Source organism: Primulina tabacum, chromosome 15 (assembly GCF_025594145.1).
Source record: "Primulina tabacum isolate GXHZ01 chromosome 15, ASM2559414v2, whole genome shotgun sequence".
Taxonomy (NCBI): domain Eukaryota; kingdom Viridiplantae; phylum Streptophyta; class Magnoliopsida; order Lamiales; family Gesneriaceae; genus Primulina; species Primulina tabacum.
In genome coordinates, this window is record NC_134564.1 from 14,039,044 (window position 1) to 14,063,425 (window position 24,382).

Consider the following 24,382-nt stretch of genomic DNA (forward strand, 5'->3'; position numbering starts at 1 on the left):
GCATTTCTTCGCGCATGTGCGCCATCTGTTCTGTCTTATTTTGAATATTTCCTCATCTCATCTCACTTAATCCTTCCCGTTGCATGTCATGCATACTCATATCTTCCGAGTATCACATCAATGAAGACTACAAATCTCAAGCCTTACACACTTCGACTCCGAGACCGCCACAACCCTGATATGAATCCTCGTACGAATGAAAGGCAATCACAAATAAGAAATCGCACCCTCAATTCAATAACAAACAAGGAACGATTATTTTGTCCTGATCTTTTAAAACAAGTAACGATTTTGTGATATTCACCTCTAAGCGATTATAACTAAGCAACAAATATCAACGATAAAATAATTGAATTTCAAACGAACCTTCAAAGAACTTTTTTTGACAATCCGTGCGCAGAACAATCGACAAACGCCACAAAGATGAAAATCTTTGATAAGTTTGATTTGGTTTTCTTCTTGTGAAGAACAAAGCTAAAAGCATTGAAAATTGAGAGAACTCAATGTATTTGATATCAATCTTCAATTCCCTCGTTTTTGGTCATTACAATGCATTATATAATTAATAAAACCCATAAAAAATAGTGTAGAAAGCATTAAAGAAGATAACTAGCAACTTTGACACGGAAGTTGACAATAGACCGCGGGTGCGCTGCATACTGGACCGCGGGTGCGGTGTGGCTTCGGCTAAGTTCGAATAAAAGGACCGCAGGTGCGGTCATTGTAGAAGCGCGGGTGCGCTTGCCGTCCGCGGCTGCGATCCTTGCTTGACCGCGGGTGCGGTATAGCTTCGGCAATATACTCTAAATTTGATTATCATGGACCACGAGTGCAGTCCCTGAACTGGCGCGGGTGCGCTTCACCTTCAGCAAATTGCACTTGAATAACATTCAAAAAACCTCCAATATTATTCCCATGATTCCCAACCTCCTCTAATTTAGACATCCAACTTGTAGGACTTCCTTGATAGCTCATCATGAGTCCTTGAAGTGCATCTTTAAACTTCTTGCTTCGTCCCCTCGTTATAGGTCCTTCGGGTAACTCCAACGACTCCCATGCTTTCTTTGGTGCTTGATCAACCACATTTGCATCATTCTCCCCTTCTTGAAAAGGATTTGTCCTCAAATCTTGATCATCTCCTACATCAAACAACGAAAGATCACTAACATTAAAAGTAGAGCTGACATTATACTCACCTGGTAGGTCTAATTTGTAGGCATTGTCGTTGATCTTTTCAAGCACTTAAAATGGTCCGTCACCCCTAGGTAAGAGTTTTGAACGTCGCTTTTCTGGAAATCTTTCCTTCCTTAAGTGCAACCACACCCAATCTCCCTTTTCAAAAACCATCTTTTTCCTTCCCTTGTTGGCTTGCTTCGTGTATTGTAAATTCTTCTTCTCGATGTTATCCTTGACCTTCTCATGCAAACTTCTAACGAATTCAGCTTTCTTCTTTCCATCCATGTTCAACCTTTCACTCACAGGTTAAAGACATCAAATCCAACGGAGTCAAAGGATTAAAACCATATACAATTTCAAATGGCGAATAATTTGTAGTAGAATGCACGCAACGATTATAAGCAAACTCAACAAAGGGTAAACAATCCTCCCAATTCTTTAAGTTCTTCTTGAGTATAGCACGCAAAAGTGTTCCTAGAGTTCTATTAAAAACTTCAGTTTGTCCATCCGTTTGAGGATGACATGTAGTAGAAAACAACAATTTTGTGCCAAGTTTAGTCCATAACGTTTTCCAAAAATAACTCAAGAATTTAACACCACGGTCCGAAACAATAGTCCTAGGCATGCCATGCAACCTAACGACTTCTCTAAAGAATAGATCCGCAATGTGAAATGGATCATCAGTTTTGTGACAAGCAATAAAATGTGCCATCTTAGAAAATCTATCCACAACAACAAATATAGAATCTCTCCCCTTCTTTGTCCTAGGCAACCCCAAAACAAAGTCCATAGAAATATCAACCTAAGGTTCACTAGGGACGGGAAGTGGTGTATACAATCCATGTGGTTGTGTTCTAGACTTAGCTTGTCTACAAGTAATGCACTTTTCACAAACACGCTCAACAACACATTTCATATGTGGCCAATAAAAATGCTCATGCAAACAACTCAAAGTTTTAGCCACACCAAAGTGCCCCATCAAACCACCACCATGTGCCTCCCTCACAAGTAACTCACGAATTGATGACTTAGAAATGCACAATCTATCTTCTCTAAATAAAAACCCATTATGCAAATAAAATTTGTCATGTGGACCATGCATACATGTTTCAAATATCTCCTTAAAATCCTCATCCAACAAATACAACTCTTTCATATGTTCAAATCCCAAGATTTTCGACTCCAAGGTAGAGATTAATACGTACCTCCGTGATAGTGCATCAGCCACTACATTATCCTTACCTTGTTTGTATTTGATTATGTAGGGAAATGTACCTATGAATGCCACCCACTTAGCATGCCGTTTGTTCAGTTTCTGTTGTCCCTTAAGGTACTTTAGAGACTCATGATCGGTATGGATCACAAACTCCTTAGGCCTCAAGTAGTGTTGCCACATCTCCAAAGTCCTCACAAGCGCGTACAACTCCTTGTCATACGTTGGATAGTTCAGCGCTGCTCCATTGAGTTTCTCACTAAAATACGCCACTGGTCGTCCTCCTTGCATCAAAACACCACCAATACCTACACCTGAAGCATCACATTCAATTTCAAAAGTATTAGAAAAATCAGGCAAAACAAGTAAAGGCGCATTAATTAACTTTTGTTTAATAATATTAAAAGACTTCTCTTGCTCTTCGCCCCAATGGAATGGAACGTTCTTCTTAATCACCGCCGTCATCGGTGCCGCCAGTGTGCTAAAATCTTTTACAAACCTCCTATAGAAGCTTGCAAGACCATGGAAAGCTTCGAACTTGACCAACAGAAGCAGGCGTTGGCCAATCTCGAATAGCACTTACCTTGTCCTCATCTACTTGTATCCCCTGCGAACTTACCACAAAACCAAGGAAGACAAGTTTGCTTGTACAAAAATCATATTTCTTTAAATTAGCATATAAATTTTCAGCCCTTAGTGTGATTAGCACAATTCTCAAGTGATTAACATGCTCATCCAAGTCTTTGCTATATACTAGGATATCATCAAAGTAAACAACAACAAATTTTCCTATGTACGCACGCAAGACATGGTTCATTAACCTCATAAAGGTGCTAGAAGCGTTAGTTAAGCCAAAAGGCATGACCATCCACTCATATAACCCGTACTTGGTTTTAAAAGCCGTTTTCCACTCATCACCTTCTCTCATCCTAATTTGGTGATAACCACTTTTCAAGTCAATCTTGCTAAAAATACAAGCACCATGCAATTCATCTAACATATCATCTAGTCTAGGTATGGGATGCCTATACTTAATGGTTATGTTATTGATTGCCCTACAATCTACACACATACGCCATGAGTCATCTTTCTTAGGAACTAATAAAACAGGTACAGCACAAGGAGACATGGACTCACGCACGAAACCCCTATCTAATAATTCACTTACCTGCCGTTGAAGCTCCTTGGTCTCCTCCGGATTGCTTCTATACGCTGGACGATTTGGTAATGCACTTCCAGGCACAAAATCAATTTGGTGCTCAATCCCCCTCAATGGTGGTATTCCTTGAGGTAGCTCCTCCGGAAATATATCATCAAACTCCTGCAAAAGGGAAACAACAATGCTCGGAAGATTTCCGGCTATATCACTTGTGTTAAAGAGAATCTCTTTGTAAAGAATCAACACAAGTGTATCATGTGTGTGCAACAATTGTTTCATGTCACTCTTTTGGACCATATATATTTTTTTTTTGTCTCTTTCCTCTCATTTTCTTTTTCCTCATTTTTCTTTTGCATGGCTATCTCAATTTTTTTATCACTTTTGTTTTTAGCCATTTCATTTTTCTTTTCAAAGGCCATCTCACTTTTTAATTCACTCTTTCTTTCGGCCTCATCTCTCTTCTTTTTTTTCAATTGGTCCTCCAACACTTGTTTTGGGGACAAAGGAAGTAAAACAATGGGTTCTTTCTTGAGTACAAAAGAATATTTATTTCTAAACCCATCATGTGTCACTTGCCTATCATATTGCCATGGTCTTCCTAACAAAATATGACAAGCATGCATTGGTACCACATCACACAATACCTCATCAACATACTTCCCAATCGAAAACGCAACCAAAAATTGTTTGTTCACCTTCACTTCAGCACAGTCGTTCAACCACTGTAGCCTATATGGTTGAGGATGTTTCAAAGTAGGCAAGCTCAATTTTTCAACCATCTCAAGACTAGCAACATTGGTACATCTTCCTCCATCTATAATAACGTTGCAAACTTTGCCACTGACAAAACATCTAGCATGGAACAATTTTTCCCGCTGATTCGTCTCCTCTTCTTTGACTTGGGCACTCATGATACACCTAGTCACTAATGCCTCACCCACAACTGCTTCATATCCCTCATCAGGATCCTCTAATGCAGGCATCTCATCTTCATCTTCTCCATCATCTCCCTCACTATGAGATTCATACTCCCCATAATTATTCAACACCATCACCCTTTTATTGGGACATTGGCTAGCAATATGTCCAACTCCTTGACACCTAAAACATTTAATATCTCTAGAACGATTAATAGGAGTTTCAGGTTTACCTTGCATTCCCTGCTTAGGCGCCTCCTGTTTAATGTCAACTTTGGGCTTGACCACTACCTTGCTTTCTTCACGTTTAACAACGTTGGAACGCCAAGGTGTTGATGTATTCCCAGTTTGTGTGGTACGACCAACTCCTCTCCTCTTGAGTTGTTGCTCCACTTTTATCGCCATTTGCACCATTTCATCTAGATCCAAGTAATGTCTAAGCTCTACTTGGTCTTGAATTTCCCTGTTCAAACCACACAGAAAACGAGCCATAGTAGCCTCACTATCTTCATCTATGTTTCCTCTAATCATGACTACTTCCAATTATTTATAGTAGTCCTCAACACTCTTCACACCTTGTCTCAAAGTTTGTAACTTCTTAAACATTTCTCTATAGTAGTGATTTGGTACAAACCTCTTCCTCATTACGCTTTTCATCTCCGCCCAAGTTTCTATAGGCCTCTCATTGCATCTTCTCTTAGTGGTCACTAATTGATCCCACCAAATAAGTGCATAATCAACAAATTCAACCACGGCCAACCTAACCTTCTTTTGTTCGGAATAATGGTGACAATCAAACACAAATTCAACTCGCTTTTCCCATTCTAAATAAGCCTCTGGATCCGACTTACCATGGAACGACGGAATTTTCATCTTAATGCTGCCTATGTTATTATCTTCCTTATTCCCATCATCGTACCTACCACGTAAGGCTTCTCTTCTTCCGCTACCAAATCCTCTACCTCTTCCTCTTCTACCCCAATTCTCGTTTTGGCTCTCCTCTTCTCCTTCCAAATCATAATCATTCTCTTCTTCATCCACTCTACCCAAACCTTTAGGCTTAGATTTATTTTCACTCGTATTAACTTCAAGCCTATCCAACCTCTCATATAAAGGATCCAACTAGGCCCTCAACATTCTACTAAAATGCCCAAATAACGCCTCCATTTGAACCTTAGATAACCCTTGGTTCGAACTCTCTCCTAATTCCCTCTCCATTTTAATTTCAAATTTTGTACCTGCAATAAAATGTTAGTAGAAATAAAAGATTTTCCTCACCCAAATTCTCACGATCACTCCAAAGAAATAACACTCGCACTCAAATGTTTTTTCACTAGAATTTGATAGTTCTCTCAAAGGTGTGCTCAATCCTTATATATATTATTTTTTTTATCAAACTAAAAAGATTCAACTTGTGAACACTTGCAACTGTTTCACATGGATTGCACAAAAACAAGAACAACAGAATAACACAGAACAAATTTTTCGGGAATTCTGGATTATCAAAAGACGATAGAAATAACGCAGATTTTAAAATAGAACAAAGGATAACACAAAACTTGAAACAGAACAAATTTTTGTTTTTGTTTTTGGTAGATATGACAATAGAAACAAAAGGATACCACAGATCTGAAAACAAAATGAAATTTGAGACAGATCTGAAAAATAACAACAACGATACTTACTTAAATTCAATGAGCCAAAGCTCTGATACCAAATGATACGAATCCTCGTACGAATGAAAGGCAAGCACGAATATAGAAATCGCACCCTCAATTCAATAACAAACAAGGAACGATTATTTTGTCCCGATCTTTTGAAACAAGTAACGATTTTGTGATATTCACCTCTAAGCGATTATAACTTAGCAACAAATATCAACGATAAAACAATTGAATTTCAAACGAACCTTAAAAGAACTTGTTTTGACAACCCGTGCGAAGAACAATCGACAAACGCCACAAAGATGAAATCTTTGATAAGTTTGATTTGGTTTTCTTCTTGTGAAGAACAAAGCTAAAAGCTTTGAAAATTGAGAGAACTCAATGTATTTGATATCAATCTTCAATTCCCTCGTTTTTGGTCATTACAATGCATTATATAATTAATAAAACCCATAAAAAATAGTGTAGAAAGCATTAAAGAAGATAACTAGCAACTTTGACACGGAAGTTGACAATAGACCGCGGGTGCGCTGCATACTGGACCGCGGGTGCGGTGTGGCTTCGGCTAAGTTCGAATAAAAGGACCGCGGGTGCGGTCATTGTAGGAGCGCGGGTGCGCTTGCCGTCCGCGGGTGCGATCCTTGCTTGACCGCGGGTGCGGTATAGCTTCGGCAATATACTCTAAATTTGATTATCATGGACCGCGAGTGCAGTCCCTGAACTGGCGCGGGTGCGCTCCACCTTCGGCAAATTGCACTTGAATAACATTCCAAAAACCTCCAATATTATTCTCATGATTCCCAACCTCCTCTAATTTAGACATCCAACTTGTAGGACTTCCTTGATAGCTCATCATGAGTCCTTGAAGTGCATCTTTAAACTTCTTGCTTCGTCCCCTCGTTATAGGTCCTTCGGGCAACTCCAACGACTCCCATGCTTTATTTGGTGCTTGATCAACCACATTTGCATCAAACCCTCATTTCAACCCCCCTCCCAGATTCGAGAGTGGTGGTAGCAGCAGCGGAAGGAAAGACCAGTTGAAAGCAAAGGGCAAACAATTTAAGAAATCATGGAGCAGTTCATCGAGCTCCAATGGGTCTTGACTGAGAGGTCCTGGCCAGAGTACAGAGTATACAGGGGCATATTGCAGTTCCTGTGGAGGCCGACATGCCACCGAGTAGTGTCAGGGTGTTATGGGTCGCTGCAACATCTGCAAACACCAGGGACACTTTGCCAGAGTTTGTCCCCAGAGAGGTGTACAGCAGGCTCAGAGTGTAGGAGCAGCTGGTTCAGTAGCTCAGCCTGAGAGGCAAGCTTCATCTGTTCATTCCTTTCAGCCCACTCCTACACAGAAACAGCCCAGAGCCAGAGGTAGCCAGCCTGTGAGCCAACCTCCCAGACAGCAGGCTCGAGTATTTGCACTGACTGAAGAACATGCCCAATGTGGGGACCCGGGCTCTAACTCAATTCTTTTCGGGATTAATCGGATCTTTGTTCAAAAATACGGGTCAAAATTTTTCTTTTAATCGTGGCAAGTCTCAATGGTCTACTATCTGTGTCAAATGCTAAACCAGACAAACAACAATCTTCAACTAAATTCGAAACACCTATCGTCGATAAGGATAGGGCACATACCTTTCGACTCAAGGCATCTGCTGCTGCATTTGACTTCCCTGGATAGTACTTGATATCACAATCAAAATCTTTCAGTAGATCAAGCCATCTACGCTGCCTCATGTTCAACTCTGACTGAGAAAACAGATACTTTAGGCTTTTATGGTCAGAGTAAATCTCAAATTTCTCACCATAAAGATAATGACGCCAAATCTTCAATGCAAACACAATAGCCGCTAATTCCAGATCATGAATGGGGTATCGAATCTCGTGTGGCTTCAGCTATCTAGAGGCATATGCGATCACATGACCACGCTGCATAAGAACACATCCCAGCCCTCTGTGAGATGCATCACAATATACAACGAAATCACCAGTACCCGAAAGAATCATTAAGACAGGTGCACTGGTCAGCCTCTTCTTCAACTCTAGGAAGCTAGACTCACAATCCGCAGACCACACAAATGGTGCATTCTTCTGTGTCAACTAGGTAATCGGCTTCGCAATACTGGAGAAATCTTTGATGAATCGTCTATAGTACCCTGCTAGACCCATTAAACTGCGTATCTCTGGCACAGAAGTCGGTCTCGGCCAACTGATCACAGCTTCAACTTTACTCGGATCTACAGAAATACCGTCTCCAGATATGATATGAAATAAGTCGTCGATACGAGGCAAAGGATATTTGTTCTTTATCGTTGCCTTGTTCAGCTGCCTGTAATCTATACACAATCTCATAGAACCGTCTTTCTTTCGCACAAATAACACTGGTGCACCCCAAGGAGATACACTGGGTCTGATATATCCCTTGGCTAGAAGATCTTCTAGTTGTGCTTTCAATTCCTTCAATTCTATAGGCGCCATCCTATACGGAGCTCGAGATATAGGAGCGGTACCTGGAAGAAGATCAATACTAAAATCTACCTCTCGGGCTGGAGGTAACCCTGGAATCTCGTCAGGAAATACATCTGCAAACTCCCGTACTACTGGCAAATCTGCCAATGTCGGGCTCGGTTTCAGTAAGTCTACTGAATAAATAAGGAACCCTTTCTGCTCCTTGCTGCAACAATCTACTCATAGTCAGAGCAGATACTAAGGGAATCCGATATCTGGAACCCTTACCATAGAATTTCCACTCCTCTGTCATTTCAGGTCTGAATCTGACAATCTTGTGAAAATAGTCTACGGTGGCTCTGTACTTAGTCAACATGTCAATCCCGACAATACAATCAAAATAAGATAAACCAAGTACAACACATTCTAAATCGATCTCATGCCCTTCAAACTGTAGTACGCAATGTCTAACTGAAGTCACAGATATCAGGCCACTTCCCAACGGAGAATAAATGGACAGTACAGTAGACAATGACTCGACAGGCAATGCATGTGTCAATGCAAAACGTTCTGATATGAATGTATGTGATGCACCTGTATCTATCAATACATATGCAGGATAACCGCAAAGAAAACAGTTACCTGCAATCACATCGTCTGGTGCATCTTGGGCTTGCTCCTCGGTCAGTGCAAACACCCGAGCTTGTTGTCTGGGAGGTTGGCTCACTGTCTGGCCACCTCTGGCTCTAGGTTGGGACTGTGTAGGCGTGGGCTGGAAGGAATGGACAGACGAAGCTTGCCTCTCAGGCTGAGTCACTGATGCTGATGACCCTGCACTCTGAAATCTCTGGGCACCTCTCTGGGGACAAACTCTGGCAAAGTGTCCCTGTTGCCTGCATATATTACATCTGCCCATCACTCCCTGACACTGCTCTGTGGCATGTCGGCCTCCACAAGTAGTACAATACACACCTGTCACATCTGTACTCTGGCCAGGACCTCTCTGTCGTGACCCACTGGAGCTCGATGAACTGCCCCCTGCTCTCTTGAACTGCTTACCCTTAGCCTTCAAAGAATCTTTCTTCCCACTACTACTAATTCCACTATCAAATCGAGGAGGAGGTGGTGGAAACTGTGTGGCGAACGGTGGCGGTCTCTGACCCTGAACACTATAGGAAGCTCCTCGCTGCCTAATCAAGCCAGCCTCTGCTCCCTTCGCTCGATTCAGCGCCTAAGAAAAAGTGTTGGGTCGCCCCGTGTTCACTAAGGTGAAAATATCCGGATTCAAACCATTTATGAACTGATCGGCAACTGCCTCATCATTCCCTGCTACGTGAGGTGCAAATCGAAGCAAGGACGAGAATTTGGCAACATATTCCTCTATGTTCCATTGCCCCTGTCTCAAGTTGGCAAATTCGGCCCCTTTGTCTTTTCGATACGACACTGGAAAGAAACGTTGATAAAATTCATCTTTAAAGACTTTCCAAGTAATATCAATACCTCGATGTTCTAAGGCTCGTTTCGCCGTTAGCCACCAACTCTTGGCCACTTCTTGCAATTGATGCCCAACCAGCTTCACTCTACGTTCATCTGTATAGGCAAGTGATTCAAATAACATCTCTATATCATCCAACCAGCTTTCGCACTCCACTGCATTTTCTGTGCCCTTCAAGGTAGGTGGATGGAATGATTGAAATCTCTTCAACAAAGTCTCCATCGGTGTCGCAGTCACGTCCATCTGAGTACCTGACGTACTACCCTGTTCCGGCACTTGACCTGCAGCTGGTTGTGGTATTCTTCTAAGCAGCATATCTGATTATCAAACAGATTAGGATACAATCTATACAATCTGTCTCAGCCCTCCTCTGATCATATACCTCTGATCCAGAATCGGTTCTGATTCAGTCTTTACAAGTATATGCTGTAAATCAACTCAGATACAATACAACATATAATAGGAAAAGCAATAAATCATGCTAGCACATCAAAAGCAAGGAAGGAGACTCGATCTACCCCGCTCATTCTATTCTATCTCAGTCTACAGAACCTACTGCTCTGATACCACCTGTTGTGGGGACCCGGGCTCTAACTCAATTCTTTTCGGGATTAATCGGATCCTTGTTCAAAAATACGGGTCAAAATTTTTCTTTTAACATTAAATCAAAAGTTTATAACTTAAGCAAAAGATAGTTCTATATTTATTTCATTACAATAAACATAATATACATGTCTTGTTTTATCCATATTCTACAAACCAGTATTTAAGTACAGTACATGTCAAAAGTACAACTACTAGTTCATCTGCTACGCCCGTGATCACCACGCTATGTCCATCTTACAACATCACTAGTGATCTTCTGCGCCCGTAGTCACCACACTATCTGAATCTCTCATCTCTGTCGTGACCCTGATCCTGCCCCACCTGTTGTTATGCACACATACAGACATAACAACAGCCGGAAACTCCGGTGAGAACAAATCCCAGTATAAAACATGTATACATGCTGATACATAATCATAAATCATGAATCAAAGCAATAATAATGGGCTCCATAGTCTATGAAACCAATCTATATAAACATGCAATTCAAATCAAATCATGTCTTGACTCGACTCGACTCTACTCTAGGGATCCCGGTGTGAATAAGACGTCACTGTCTGTCACCTACCCTCCCAATCGGGGTAACTGTACGTCTTATTCCTAGACTTCGATCATGTCTGTATGGAATGTCTACAATCGGAGGATGTCTGCTCCTATGCGTCGATACACCGAACGTCTAGAAGTTTGGCAAATCTGCCAATGACTCTCCTATCTCAAATGCATGAATATATATCTATAAATGCATAATCATATCAAAAGATTTGAATATAATCTATAAACAAATCATAATCATATCAAAAGACAAGCAACTAATCTAGTATGTGATTTTGTTGGGAAACTCAAATTGAATCTTATTTGAGTTGTGTCTTCCCCAAACAAAACATGAATTATACCTTTCGTCGCACAATGTCTGTCGATGTCGATGTCTCGATGACGACTCTGTCAATATCAAATCTGAAATGGAAATGTTGATACGTATTCTATCAATCTCTAATCTCAATTAACACATATCCAATTCAATACTTGACCTCGGTACCATTTGACGGCATAATCCTGCGATAATCCTTAGATAGCTCTTGATACCATGAACACAAATCTATGCTTGTATTGAAGTTTGGATGAGTATATTTTGCATAACTCAAGTCTAAATGAAAGAAGCCTTTCACTTCTTTTGGAATAGCTCTCGATTCTCTCCTGCAAGTCTGAAGAAAGAATGACTCAGCCCAATTGTATATATATATATGCCATGTGTCAACATAAGAATTAAGAGTGGCTTTCTCGCATGCAGCACCGCGGGAGCGCTCCATCTAGACCGCAGGTGCGCTCAAGCTTCGGCACTACTTTCATTTTTCAAAATTTAACGACCGCGGGTGCGGTGTCTTGAGTACCGCGGGTGCGGTGTTGCTTTGTACCAAATTTCCTACCCTACTGGACCTTAACCGCGGGTGCACTCCTTCTAGACCGCGGGTGCGGTGACCCTACTGTAAAATTGGCCAACTTTCTGTCCATGCACCGCGGGTGCGGTATCAAAAGGGGCGCGGGTGCGGTCTCTTTCTTCAAGCAACACTTCATCTTTTCATTTTATCCACATACAATCTAGGGCATTACACCCAAGATGCACCAGATGATGTGATTGCAGGTAACTGTTTTCTGTGCGGTTATCCTGCCTATGTATTGATAGACACGGGTGCATCTCATACTTTCATATCTGAGCGTTTTGCATTGTTGCATTCATTGCCTGTCGAGTCATTATCTACTGTAGTGTCTATTTCTTCTCCGTTGGGAAGTTGTCTTATATCTGTGACTTCAGTTAGACATTGTATACTACAGTTTGAGGGTCACGGGTTGTATTGTGCTTGGGTTAGCTGATTTTGATTGTATTGTTGGGATTGATATGTTAACCAAGTACCGAGCCACTGTAGACTATTTCCAGAAGATTGTCAGGTTCAGACCAGAGATGGCTGATGAGTGGAAATTCTACGGTAAAGGTTCCAGATCTCGGATTTCCTTAGTATCTGTTTTGACGATGACTACATTATTACAGAAAGGAGCAGAGGGGTTCCTTATATATTCAGTAGATCTACTGAAACCGAGTTCGTCATTGGCAGATCTGCCAGTGGTACGTGAGTTTGCGGATGTATTCCCAGACGAGATTCCAAGTTTACCTCCAGCCCGAGAGGTTGATTTCAGTATTGATCTTATACCAGGTACAGTCCCTATATCTCGAGCTCCCTATAGAATGGCGCCTATTGAATTGAAAGAATTGAAAGAACAGCTTGAAGATTGATTGGCCAAGGGTTACATCAGACCGAGTGTATCTCCTTGGGGTGCTCCGGTATTATTTGTTCGAAAGAAAGACGGTTTGATGAGATTGTGTATTGATTACCGACAACTGAGTAAGGCAACAGTGAAGAACAAATATCCATTGCCTCGTATCGACAACTTATTTGATCAATTGCAGGGATTCTCTGTATATTCCAAGATCGATCTGAGATTTGGATATCACTAGCTGAGAGTACGAGATGTGGATATACCGAAGACAGCGTTCCGAACCAGGTATGGACATTACGAATTTATTGTCATGCCTTTTGGTTTAAAGAATGCTCCAGCGGTGTTTATGAGTTTGATTAACCGTATCTTTCAGAAGTATCTAAATGAGTTTGTTATTGTTTTTATTGATGATATTTTGGTATATTACAAAAGTGAGATTGATCATGCCGAGCATTTAAGAATTGTATTGCAGACATTGAGAACAGAGAAATTGTATGCTAAACTATGAAAGTGTGAGTTTTGGTTGAGACATGTTGTCTTTTTGGGTCATATCATATCTGGAGACGGTATTTCTTTGGATCCAAGTAAAGTTGAAGCTGTGATCAGTTGGCCTAGACCGACTTCTGTACCAGAGATACGCAGTTTCATGGGTCTAGCAGGATACTACCGACGATTTATCAGAGATTTCTCCAGTATCGCGAAACCGATTACCTAGTTGACACAGAAGAATGCGCAATTTGTGTGGTCTGAAGCTTGTGAGTCTAGCTTCTTGGAGTTGAAGAAACGACTAACTAGTGCTCCAGTGTTGACGATACCTTCAGGTACTGGTGATTTTGTCGTATATTGTGATGCATCTCACAGGGGGCTAGGATGTGTTCTTATGCAGCGAGGACATGTGATTGCATATGCCTCGAGACAGCTGAAGCCACACGAGATTCGTTATCCAATTCATGATCTTGAATTGGCGGCCATCGTATTTGCTCTGAAGATATGGCGACACTACCTCTATGGCGAGAAATTTGAAATCTACTCTGATCACAAGTGGCCTGAAGTATCTGTTTTCTCATTCAGAGTTAAACATGAGACATCGTAGATGGCTCGATTTGTTAAAGAACTTTGATTGCGAGATCAAATACTATCCAGGGAAGTCGAATGCAGCAGCGGATGATGCCTTGAGTCGAAAGGTATGTTCTTTATCCTTATCGACCGATAGGTGAAACGACCTCGATTTTTTTTCCTAATCTTAAATCATAAATTCTAAACTACTAAATAAAATAATTTAACATAATCACGAATCCTAATAATTTATCAATTTAAATCTCAAGTGCATAAAATAAAATCCTAAATCATCGGCTAACCAAAAATTACTAAATCGACATTTGAAAAGATCGGCTAACAATAAAAATAAAGCATAAAAATATCTCTAATAAAAATCATTAGAAAAATCTTTAAATCGTTAAATCTATCTAGCTAGTGCGGAAACATAAAGGCCCTCGGGTGTGTACTGCTGCATTCGATCCACTCAATCGTCAGCACCTCCCATAAAACATCAAATCCTGCATCATACAAACCTAGTGATTCTAAAGACTCAACACGTTCTAAACATGGATAACAAATAATACATATACACCCACAAGCATTTAAAAACCATATTTTTATTTAAAATAATCTTTTAGACCTAAATAAACCATTAAAAATCATTTGAGCATAAAAAAATCATAAATAGTAAAATTCATTTTAAAATAACTTAAGCATAAATAAATCATTTTAAAAATCATTTAAAAATAGCTTTAATCATCATCATCATAAATCATATATCATAAAAATCATTTTTATCATAAGCTTTCAATCATATATCATTTTAGGTGAAGTTTGATCCTTGAAAGTGACTAGCTTTTATCCTTTGGTCGACTGCAGTCTTAGCTCCACATGGTCCATGGGGGTGTGCACTAGGCTCCACCGTGAAAATACGATCGTTGGGGTTCCCTCGGGGGCCTTTTCCCATAGACGGGTTCCCTCGGGGGCCTTTTCCCAAACATGGGTTCCCTCTGGGGCCTTTTTCCCGTAAATAAGTTCCCTCTGGGGCCTTTTCCCCTCACGTTATCCCCACAAAATCATATATCATAAATCATATCTTTTGTCACAATCAATTCGCATCCCTCAAAATATTTTTCCTTTTCTTTAAAAATTATAAAATACGACAGCTTTCCAAAAATAGCATTTTAAATAGTATAAATTGCACAGCTTTAACATAAATCATAAAAATACATATTATCATCAAAATCATCATTTTTAAATCATATAATATCATTTAACATTCGTTATGATCCTTCGGGACGCTGCCAAGCGTTAATGAATTTTCCTAAGTGTAAAAAGACTTTTGCCCCTGGACGTAAAAATTCTCAAATTTATCCTTTTCTCACTTTTAATGACATGGAATTATTCTAAATAATTATTTAAGCTTACATGAATTTTCTCATAATTTTATTTGGCTTAAATCGATGACTTTTAATTTAATCTTTAAATAAGACTTATTAACGCGTTTTAATCCCGAATTAAACCAAACCTTAATATAAAATTCTCAAATTGAAAACTTAGGCTTTTAAAATTATTTAAGCTTAAACCTAATTTTTAATAATTTTATAAAGCCTAAAACTAGGCGTTTCAATTAATTCGTTAATTAACGTTTTGTGCGTCGATTAAATCCCGGAAAATTCCGAAACTCATTATTTTGATCCCAAATTTAAAACATAACATTTGTAGTATTTATTCTACCCTTAGGAACCATGAACCGCACCCGTTGACCCATGGTTCTATTTTTTGTTCTAAAATTCAAAATATTGACACCTAATCGAAACCACCGAACCATCTCCCGATTTACTCGAGCCACGCCTGAGCCACCTTGAGCCAAACCCTAGCCAACCCACCTAGGCACCTTCCTGACCAAGCCCAGCCCCTAGAACCAGCCCCTAAGTCGCTCAAAACCTCCTGGACAGTAGACCCAATTCCTGCGCTCAAGGAGAATCATGCTCAAGAATTCGTAGCCAAACCTGGACCCTTCCAGCCGAGTCACCACCGAGCCCACACGACCCTAACCTTCCCTAGACCACGCCCAGACCAAGCCCAGACCAACCCAAGCCCTGCACCCAAGAGGCGAAGCACAAAATCAGAAGACATCAGCTGCGCGCGTTTTTTTTGCTGCCTACGCTTCCTCGCGTTTTGATCAACCAGCATCGAGCCCACCACTCCAGCCCCTAGCCCGACCCCTGCCCATCATCCTAGGACCCTGATGAACCACCTAACCCAGCCCCAAGCCGAGCAACCCTCTGTAACTCTCGGCCACACCAGATATCACCTTCGAGAAGTGTTCTATCAACCGAGGACTCTTCTCCTCCCTGATGCGCGAGTCCTAGCCCACTAGGACTCTACCAGGCCCTCGCCCCTGACCCTCCTCGAGCCCTAGCTAGCCCTGACCGAGCCCCCTTGCACCCATGCAAACTATTGAACCTTTGAACTTTGAATAACCCATGCAATCCTACGGTTTTCTTTTTTTTTTTTCTGAATTTACACTTTGGTTCCAGCCTTATTATCTGAATTATTTTTTCATGTTTTGTCCATAATTCAATCATATTTTATCATGTTTTGGCAGCGTACTCGTTGGATTCAAAAACGTTTTTAAAATAAGATTGAAATCATCGAAACTTTGAAAATACGTAACGTACTGTAAAACAATCGAAGACCAATGTTTTTCATGCATAGTCGATTAACACACACATATTATGATTTGTATGATGTTTAAAAAAAGTTTAGAAAACGTGTCTTTGCATTTATAACGCTCGAATATACGATCTTCGGCGAGGATGCGACGTTGGACGACCGGACGACGAAGAACACAAGCTTTTTCTTTCCTCCTATTTTTCGAAAATATTGTGAGTGTGTGCAAGGTGTTCTCGGCTGATGGAGGCTGAATTATGAGGTCTAGAAGACCTAAAACACTTATTTATAATTAAATTAGCATGTTAAATGGGCTTTGGTTTGGGCTTGCAAGCTAAAGGGTAATTGAGCCTTCTTAATTTATTAAATTGGGCCCAATAACACTTAATTAATTAAAATATAAAAGTTTATAAATTTGGTTTCAATAAAATAATATTTTTGATCTTTTAAAACTCCTTGTTTGCCCAAAACCGGCTTCCCGAGAAAAAATCGAGCTCGAGTCGTAAAATAATTCGAACTCCAACATTTTTTAAAAAATTAAATCATTTTTAAATCATATTAGGAAGCCTTGCCATCAATTAATTAAAAATACATATTCTTGTCTTGGTCGTCTCCGGTCTCCTTTTCCCTGCCTATTATCGAATATTCGGGTAAAATCCTTATTTTCATGAAATCATGTCATATAATCATTTAATCATGCAATTTTACATTTAATCATATAGTAAACATCATGCTAGCATTTAAAAGCAATTAAATAAAACAATTAAGCAATTAAAATTTTTTGCATGCATGTGGTTTACGTGGACTGATTTTTCGGACGTTACAATAGGTGTTTCGAATTTGATTGAAGATTGCTGTTTGTCTGGACTAGCATTTGATATAGATCGTAGACCATTGCGACTTGCTACGATTCAAGTGGAACCAGATTTGATTGTTCGCATTAAAAAAGCACAGAATGTGACACCTCTGACCCATTTTATAAAATAACAGCGGAATTTAAAATTTTCTTGAATGAGGAAGGATAAAAAGTTCTTGACATAAAATCTTTACAAACAAATGTATACACATGATCAAGGAAATGATACAACAAAAAGCAAAATATCATTCTTGTGATCATGTCCAAAATGCCATCAAAATATCTTCTTCCTTCCATATTGGGTATGCATATGACTCCGGCCCACAATCAACGTCCCGGCCCGTCGCTCTTATCTGCATCACATGAAATAACTGAAATGAGTATAAAACTCAGCAAGTGGAACTCTTACATAGCAATGTACATAGCATACTCTGTAAAACATGGCTTTAAAAACATTAAACACCATCAACTCTGAATCATGAATAACATAGCAATAATTGTTATAAGATGGTATTTCTCTTTTCTCTGTTGGATTGATATCTATATAGTATCTCTATCTCTGTACCTATATCCCATCGATATAAATCGATAACTCTGAGGGATATAAGCCTATGGTCGTTGATCAACTAATTGCATGCAATCTATGACTATGTATCTATCAATCCATAAATCATTTTAAACTCTCTTTGGGGCATTTAATCAAACACTTTGTAAACTCTTTTCTCTTGTATTCCCTTTTTCACAATTGAGACATTCAATTGTCTCAAATATACAATCAAGTAATTCAATACATAATATGGATCAAATGGAAGGGAATAACATGTTAAAACTATTGAAACACAATACATATACTATCATGTGAGCACAAGAATGAGATTCCACTTACAACCCTTGGAGCAATTGATTCTAATCTCTTGGTACAAAACCTACAACAATAAACCATGAATAACACCATCAACAACTCAATAATCCAACAACAATACCATAAAGCCATAAAACCAACACCGTCAACAACCCATATCATCTCCAACACCAAAAACTAAGAATAAACTAGACCAAAAGCTTACCTTAGCTTCCTTGAACCCAAAACTATCTTGCTCTCAACACAAATAACTAACAAGAAGCTTGGATTAAAGAAAAGAAAGGAGAGAAATTGGAACCCTAGTCTCCCAAGAGAAGAAGAAACGAAAAGTGAGAAGGAAGAATGAGAAAAATGAGACTAACTCTTGCATTTAAACACTTAAAATCCGAAATCACGTTTTTGTACTGTGCCCGGCGCTCGGGCGGTCGAAAATTACCGCTCGGGCGCCAATGATTCTGCCCGAAACCCAAATTTCCAGAATTAGTGGCGCTCGGGCGGCCAAATATTACCGCTCGGGCGCCACTCTGCGCACTGCCACGTTAAAGATTGCTTCAGAAACGCCTCTTCCCTTTCGAATTAGAAAAAGTTGTAAACTACAAAGTTGTAGCCCTATGTCTTTCCTTGAATATCTCCAAATTTCAGATCATTTGAAGGTATGAGTAAAAAATTATGATAAATCTCCTAACATGTGTCACTGGAGGAACGACGAAACGCACAACACACTTCGGGGCTCTTTTGGCTTATCTTCCACAATGATTTGAACAAAACTCAAAATAAGAAAGTTACACCTCTATGTCTTATCTAATCACTCCAATTGGCCTCATACCAATTGGCTCAACATACGAATTATCATGAATTTAATCGTAATACCGCTACAATAGCACTGCACATCATCTATAACCAACCATACTATAAATCCTAAATCGAAACTCTTAACATCGTTATGAAAACTTAAACCGTACCGTACACCAGGCTTGGCTATTACAATCTCCCCTCCTTAAAGGAATTTCGTCCCCGAAATTAACGTCACTGCGCAAACAACTCGGGATACTTCTCTTTCATCTCATCCTCTGGTTCCCACGTGGCTTCTTCAATCAAATGATTCCTCCAAAGAACTTTAACAATGCCGATCTCTTTGTTTCTCAACACTTTAACTTTGTGATCCAGAATCTGGACTGGAATCTCTTGGTACGTCAAATTCGGCGTCAAATCCAATGGCTCGTGACGAAGAACATGGGAAGGATTCGCAATATACTTCCTGAGCATCGAAACATGAAAAACATTATGAATTCTATCAAGATCTGGCGGTAGGGCTAACCTGTAAGCTCGATCACCAACTCTGTCCAAGATCTCAAATGGGCCAATAAACCTCGGACTCAACTTTCCCTTCTTGCCAAACCGCATCACACCCTTGAGAGGTGCTATCTTCAGGAACACATGGTCGCCAACCTCAAACTGCAACGGTCTACGACGCACATCAGCATAACTCTTCTGTCTCGACTGCGCTGTCTTCATTCTCTCTCGAATAACAGCGACAACATCAGCTGTCTGTTGGACCAAATCTGGACCCAACATCTTCCTCTCACCAATCTCATCCCAATACAAGGGAGATCTACACTTCCTGCCATAAAGTGCTTCATACGGTGCCATGCCAATCGTCGCTTGGTAGCTATTATTGTATGTGAACTCAACCAGAGGCAATTTGGAATCCCAGCTACCAGGATAATCAATAGTACAAGCTCTGAGCATATCCTCTAAAATCTGAATAACTCTCTCTGATTGACCGTCGCTCTGGGGGTGATATGCTGTACTAAATGCTGACCGTGAACCCATAGCTCTGTGCAAACTCTTCCAAAACTCTGAAGTAAATCTAGGGTCACGGTTAGACACGATCGACACAGGAACACCATGAAGTCTAACAATCTCTGCTATGTACTCTTCGGCATACTAGTTCAAAGAATACGTCGTCTTGACTGGAAGAAAATGCGCTGACTTGGTCAACCGATCAACAATAACCCAAATAGAGTTAAAACCTTTCTGCGTTCTGGGAAGACCAGTCACGAAGTCCATCGTAATATGCTCCCATTTCCATTGAGGAATCGGCAAAGATAGCAATGTCCCAGCAGGTCTCTGGTGCTCGATCTTCACATGCTGACAAGTTAGGCACTGAGAAATAAACATGGCAATATCTTTCTTCATACCTGGCCACCAATAGAGTCTACAAAGATCCTGATACATCTTGGTACCACCTGGATGTATCGAATATGGCGCGGTATGAGCCTCTGTCAAGACGTCTCTACGAATATCATCACCAGTAGGAACACAAATACGGCCTCTAAAAGTCACTAAACCATCTCCATTCAACCCAAACTCTGAATTACCTCTCTCCTCTGCTCTGGCTCTCAACTCTGTCAACTGTAAATCATTGACCTGCTCTCTACGGATCTTGTCCGTCAATGTAGCCCGAATAACCAACGCTGAAAAGCGAGCAATGGTTCCCGGAACCACCAAAGCTATCTCTTCTCGCTGCAAGTCCAACAACAATGGCTTCTGAATCAAAGAACTCAAAGAAGAACTCGACTTACGGCTCAATGCATCTGCTACAACATTTGCCTTTCCTGGGTGGTAACTAATAGTCACATCATAGTCTTTGACAAGCTCTAACCACCGCCTCTATCGCACAGCAACACTCTCACCGGTCAACTGGGCCCTGGCCTATCCTCATCGAATAGAAATACGATCGTCGGGGCTCCCTCTGGGGCCTTCTCTCCTCACGATATTCCCATTCTTACCTCAAACCTCATATCCTCATATCCTCATATTCGTAATATTGCAAACACGATCGTCGGGCTCCCACTGGGACCGTCACCATCACGATATCTCCAATATTAGCGAATTAGTCACAATCACTTCACTTCCTTCAACGTTTTACATTCTCATCACTTTATAAAATCGTGCATAACATATATTTTTATTTTTGAAACCAAGCATGCAGCATGTCTTTTAAATGTCAACCTTAAATCATAAAAATCCCATAGATATCTAAAAATCATAATTTAATCATGAACATTTCATAAACATTTAAAATGACATTTTAACCTCAAAACGTTTAAAATGACATTTTGACATCTTAAATGGTAAACATATAAAATTCCATAAATACTTAAAATAGCATTTTAACATATAAAATCCCATAACGTTTAAAATATCATTTTAACATAAAAAAATTCCATAAACATCCATAACTATAGAAAATAATCATATTAGCACATAAAACAGCATTCAGAGCATTGCCATGAAGTTTACTAATTTTTAAGTGTAAAAAGACTACCCTTGAACGTAAAATTTCCCGTTTTTGACATTTTCTTGAATTCATTGACCCTAACATGTCCCAAATAATTATTTAAGCCTACACGAATTTTTTGATATTTTTATTTAGCTTAAATCGAGGAATTTTAAATTAATCTTTAAATAAGACGTATTACTACGTTTTAATCTCGAATTAAACCAAACCTTAATATAAAATTACCAAATTAAAAACTTAGACTTATAAAAATTATTTAAATTTAAAAATAATTTTTCATAATTTTATAATACTTAAAACTAGGCGTTTCAATTAACACGTTAATTAGCGTTTCGTGCGCCGATTAAATCCAAAACTAGTTATTTTGATCCCAAATTTTTAACATAACAATTTTAGTATTTATTCTACCCTTAGGAGCCATGAACCACACCCGTGGACCCATGGTTCTATTTTTAGCCTTTTAATTTTCGTTTTCGATACCTTATAGAACACACCGAGCCATCTTCTAATTTACCCGAGCCACGCCCGAGCCACCTTGAGCCAAAACTTAGCCAACCCATCTAGGGACCCTACTGTGAAAGCCCAGCCCGAAAAACAAGACCTGGCCCGCTCAAAAGCCTCCTAGAAACCGACCCAAATTCTGCCCTTGTGTGTGCGTGACTCCATTCTCTTCCCCAAGACTCCTAGCCAACTAGGACACCTCCAGCCCTTAACCACCTGACCCCTCATGACCCTCACCTTCCCTGTACCACGCCTAGACCCAGCCCAGACCAACCCTTACCCTGGAACCCCAAGCCCGAAGCTCCTAGATCAGAAGCACTACCTGCGCGCCCCTTGCTATCATACGGTCCTACTGTCTTGTTCGAGCCAGCACTGAGCCAGCCGCACCAGCCCCTATGCCTACCACTTCCCCTCATCCTAGGACCCTGATGGACCACCTTGCTCGCGCCCAGACCAAGCCGTGGCCCCTGGAACTCTCGGCCCCCTTCCCAAAATCCTGCAGCGTGAAGTCTCCCCTCACGCTAGGACTCTTCCAGCCCACCTAGTGCGATCCCTAGCCACCCTAGGACCCAACCCAGCCCTAGACTGAGACCTCCCCTAACCCTGGACGAGCCCTGGTCGAGCTCCTAAGCCCCATGCATCAAACCGTACCCATGAAGACACAAACTCTCGGCCCTTCTTGGCTAATCCAATCCTATATTTCCCGCTTTCGTGTTTTTGTTCGTGCAATGTATTGGTGATGTTCTAGGACCCTATACCCGTGTAAAAAAATGCCTGAATGTGTCCTAGACATGGCAGCCCCTTTTTTCATAAAAACTTTAAGAATTTGCATCAAATTATCATGTTTTCACAAGTACATGCAATAATCCGAAATTTCTGAAAAAATAAATCATGTTATTCATGCATAAAATAATTAAAACAATAATATGATATGATGGATGAGAAAAGGAGATGTATGGCGTGCATTTGCGTAATTTACGCACGAATAAACGTTGACGACGAAGAACGGGACGCAACTTTGGCTTGTTCTAACTTGGACCCTTCGAAAATCTATTCTAAAGTGTGAGTGTGTGTTCCGTGAGGTTTAAGAGAGGGGTGGGGAGAGTTTTCAGATTTTGAAAGAGTGGGAGGCGTGAGTTGTGATGCTAGGTGTAGGGTTTTTAACCTATTATATGCTACATAATTCAACTAATTAAGGCTTAGGCCTATTAAGCCTTCTAATTAAGCCCATTAGTTTAATTAGGATTTAAATAAAATATAAACAAAGTTTTTGTTTAAAAAAATTTGTGAATTTATTAGCCGGGTTGCAAAAAAGCTCGTATTTTAGTTGAAAACCCAAAACCGATAAAATTTACGTCCCGGCGTATAAAATCATTTCAAAACCCCTTATTTTCAAAAATCCTAAAAAGCATCAACCATATTTTAAATAATTAAAAATAATTATTTAATAAAAACATTTTACGTTTTTCAGCCCTCGGTCCACGTTCCTCGATCGTCACTTGAATCTCTTTTAAAAATACATTTTAATGCAACCATCTCGAAAAATATATTTTAAACATGCAATATGCACAACATAATTAATTAATGCAATTAAAACATTTAAATAAAATACATGAGCATTTAATAATTCAAATACATGTGGTTCGTGTGGACCTTTAAATTTTCGGGGCGTTACAATCTTCCCCCCTTAAATTGAATTTCGTCCTCAAAATTCGCTTATTCTTAATAACCCAAAGTTTAGTCTTAGTTCTAATATCCCAAAAATCCACGCTTTCGCTGCGCTACTCTGATAAAACTTAAAATCTTGAAGGTCCTTACGTCTCCTTGATCCCAATTAAATTTTCCTTCTAAATCCTTATTTGCGATTTGCAACTTAAGAAAACCCATAATGACAGTGCTATACTATTATAACCTCGAATTTCAATTTTTCTTACAATTCCCAATGTAAAAAGATGGATAACCAAACTTATCGTATATTACTTTCCTTATTTTATACCCAAAATGTTCATCAACTTATCAAATTTCAACCTTAAAATCCCAAACGCATCTGCTAACGCTTAGATTTTCAAGTCTAATTGTTATTCATTCTTAAAAATCCTTGATTAACATTCCTTATAATATTATAACCCAAGATATCCCAAGGTTCCAAATATTCTTAAAAGTCTAAATCCTCAAAATTCTTATCATTTAAATCAT

General features: G+C 39.9%; 1 pseudogene; it reads right to left on the reverse strand.

Moving 5' to 3' along the window:
* Nucleotides 1–859: 859 nt before the first annotated feature.
* LOC142525893 (uncharacterized) overlaps nucleotides 860–24,382 on the reverse strand; it is a 42,600-nt pseudogene continuing 19,077 nt past the window's right edge.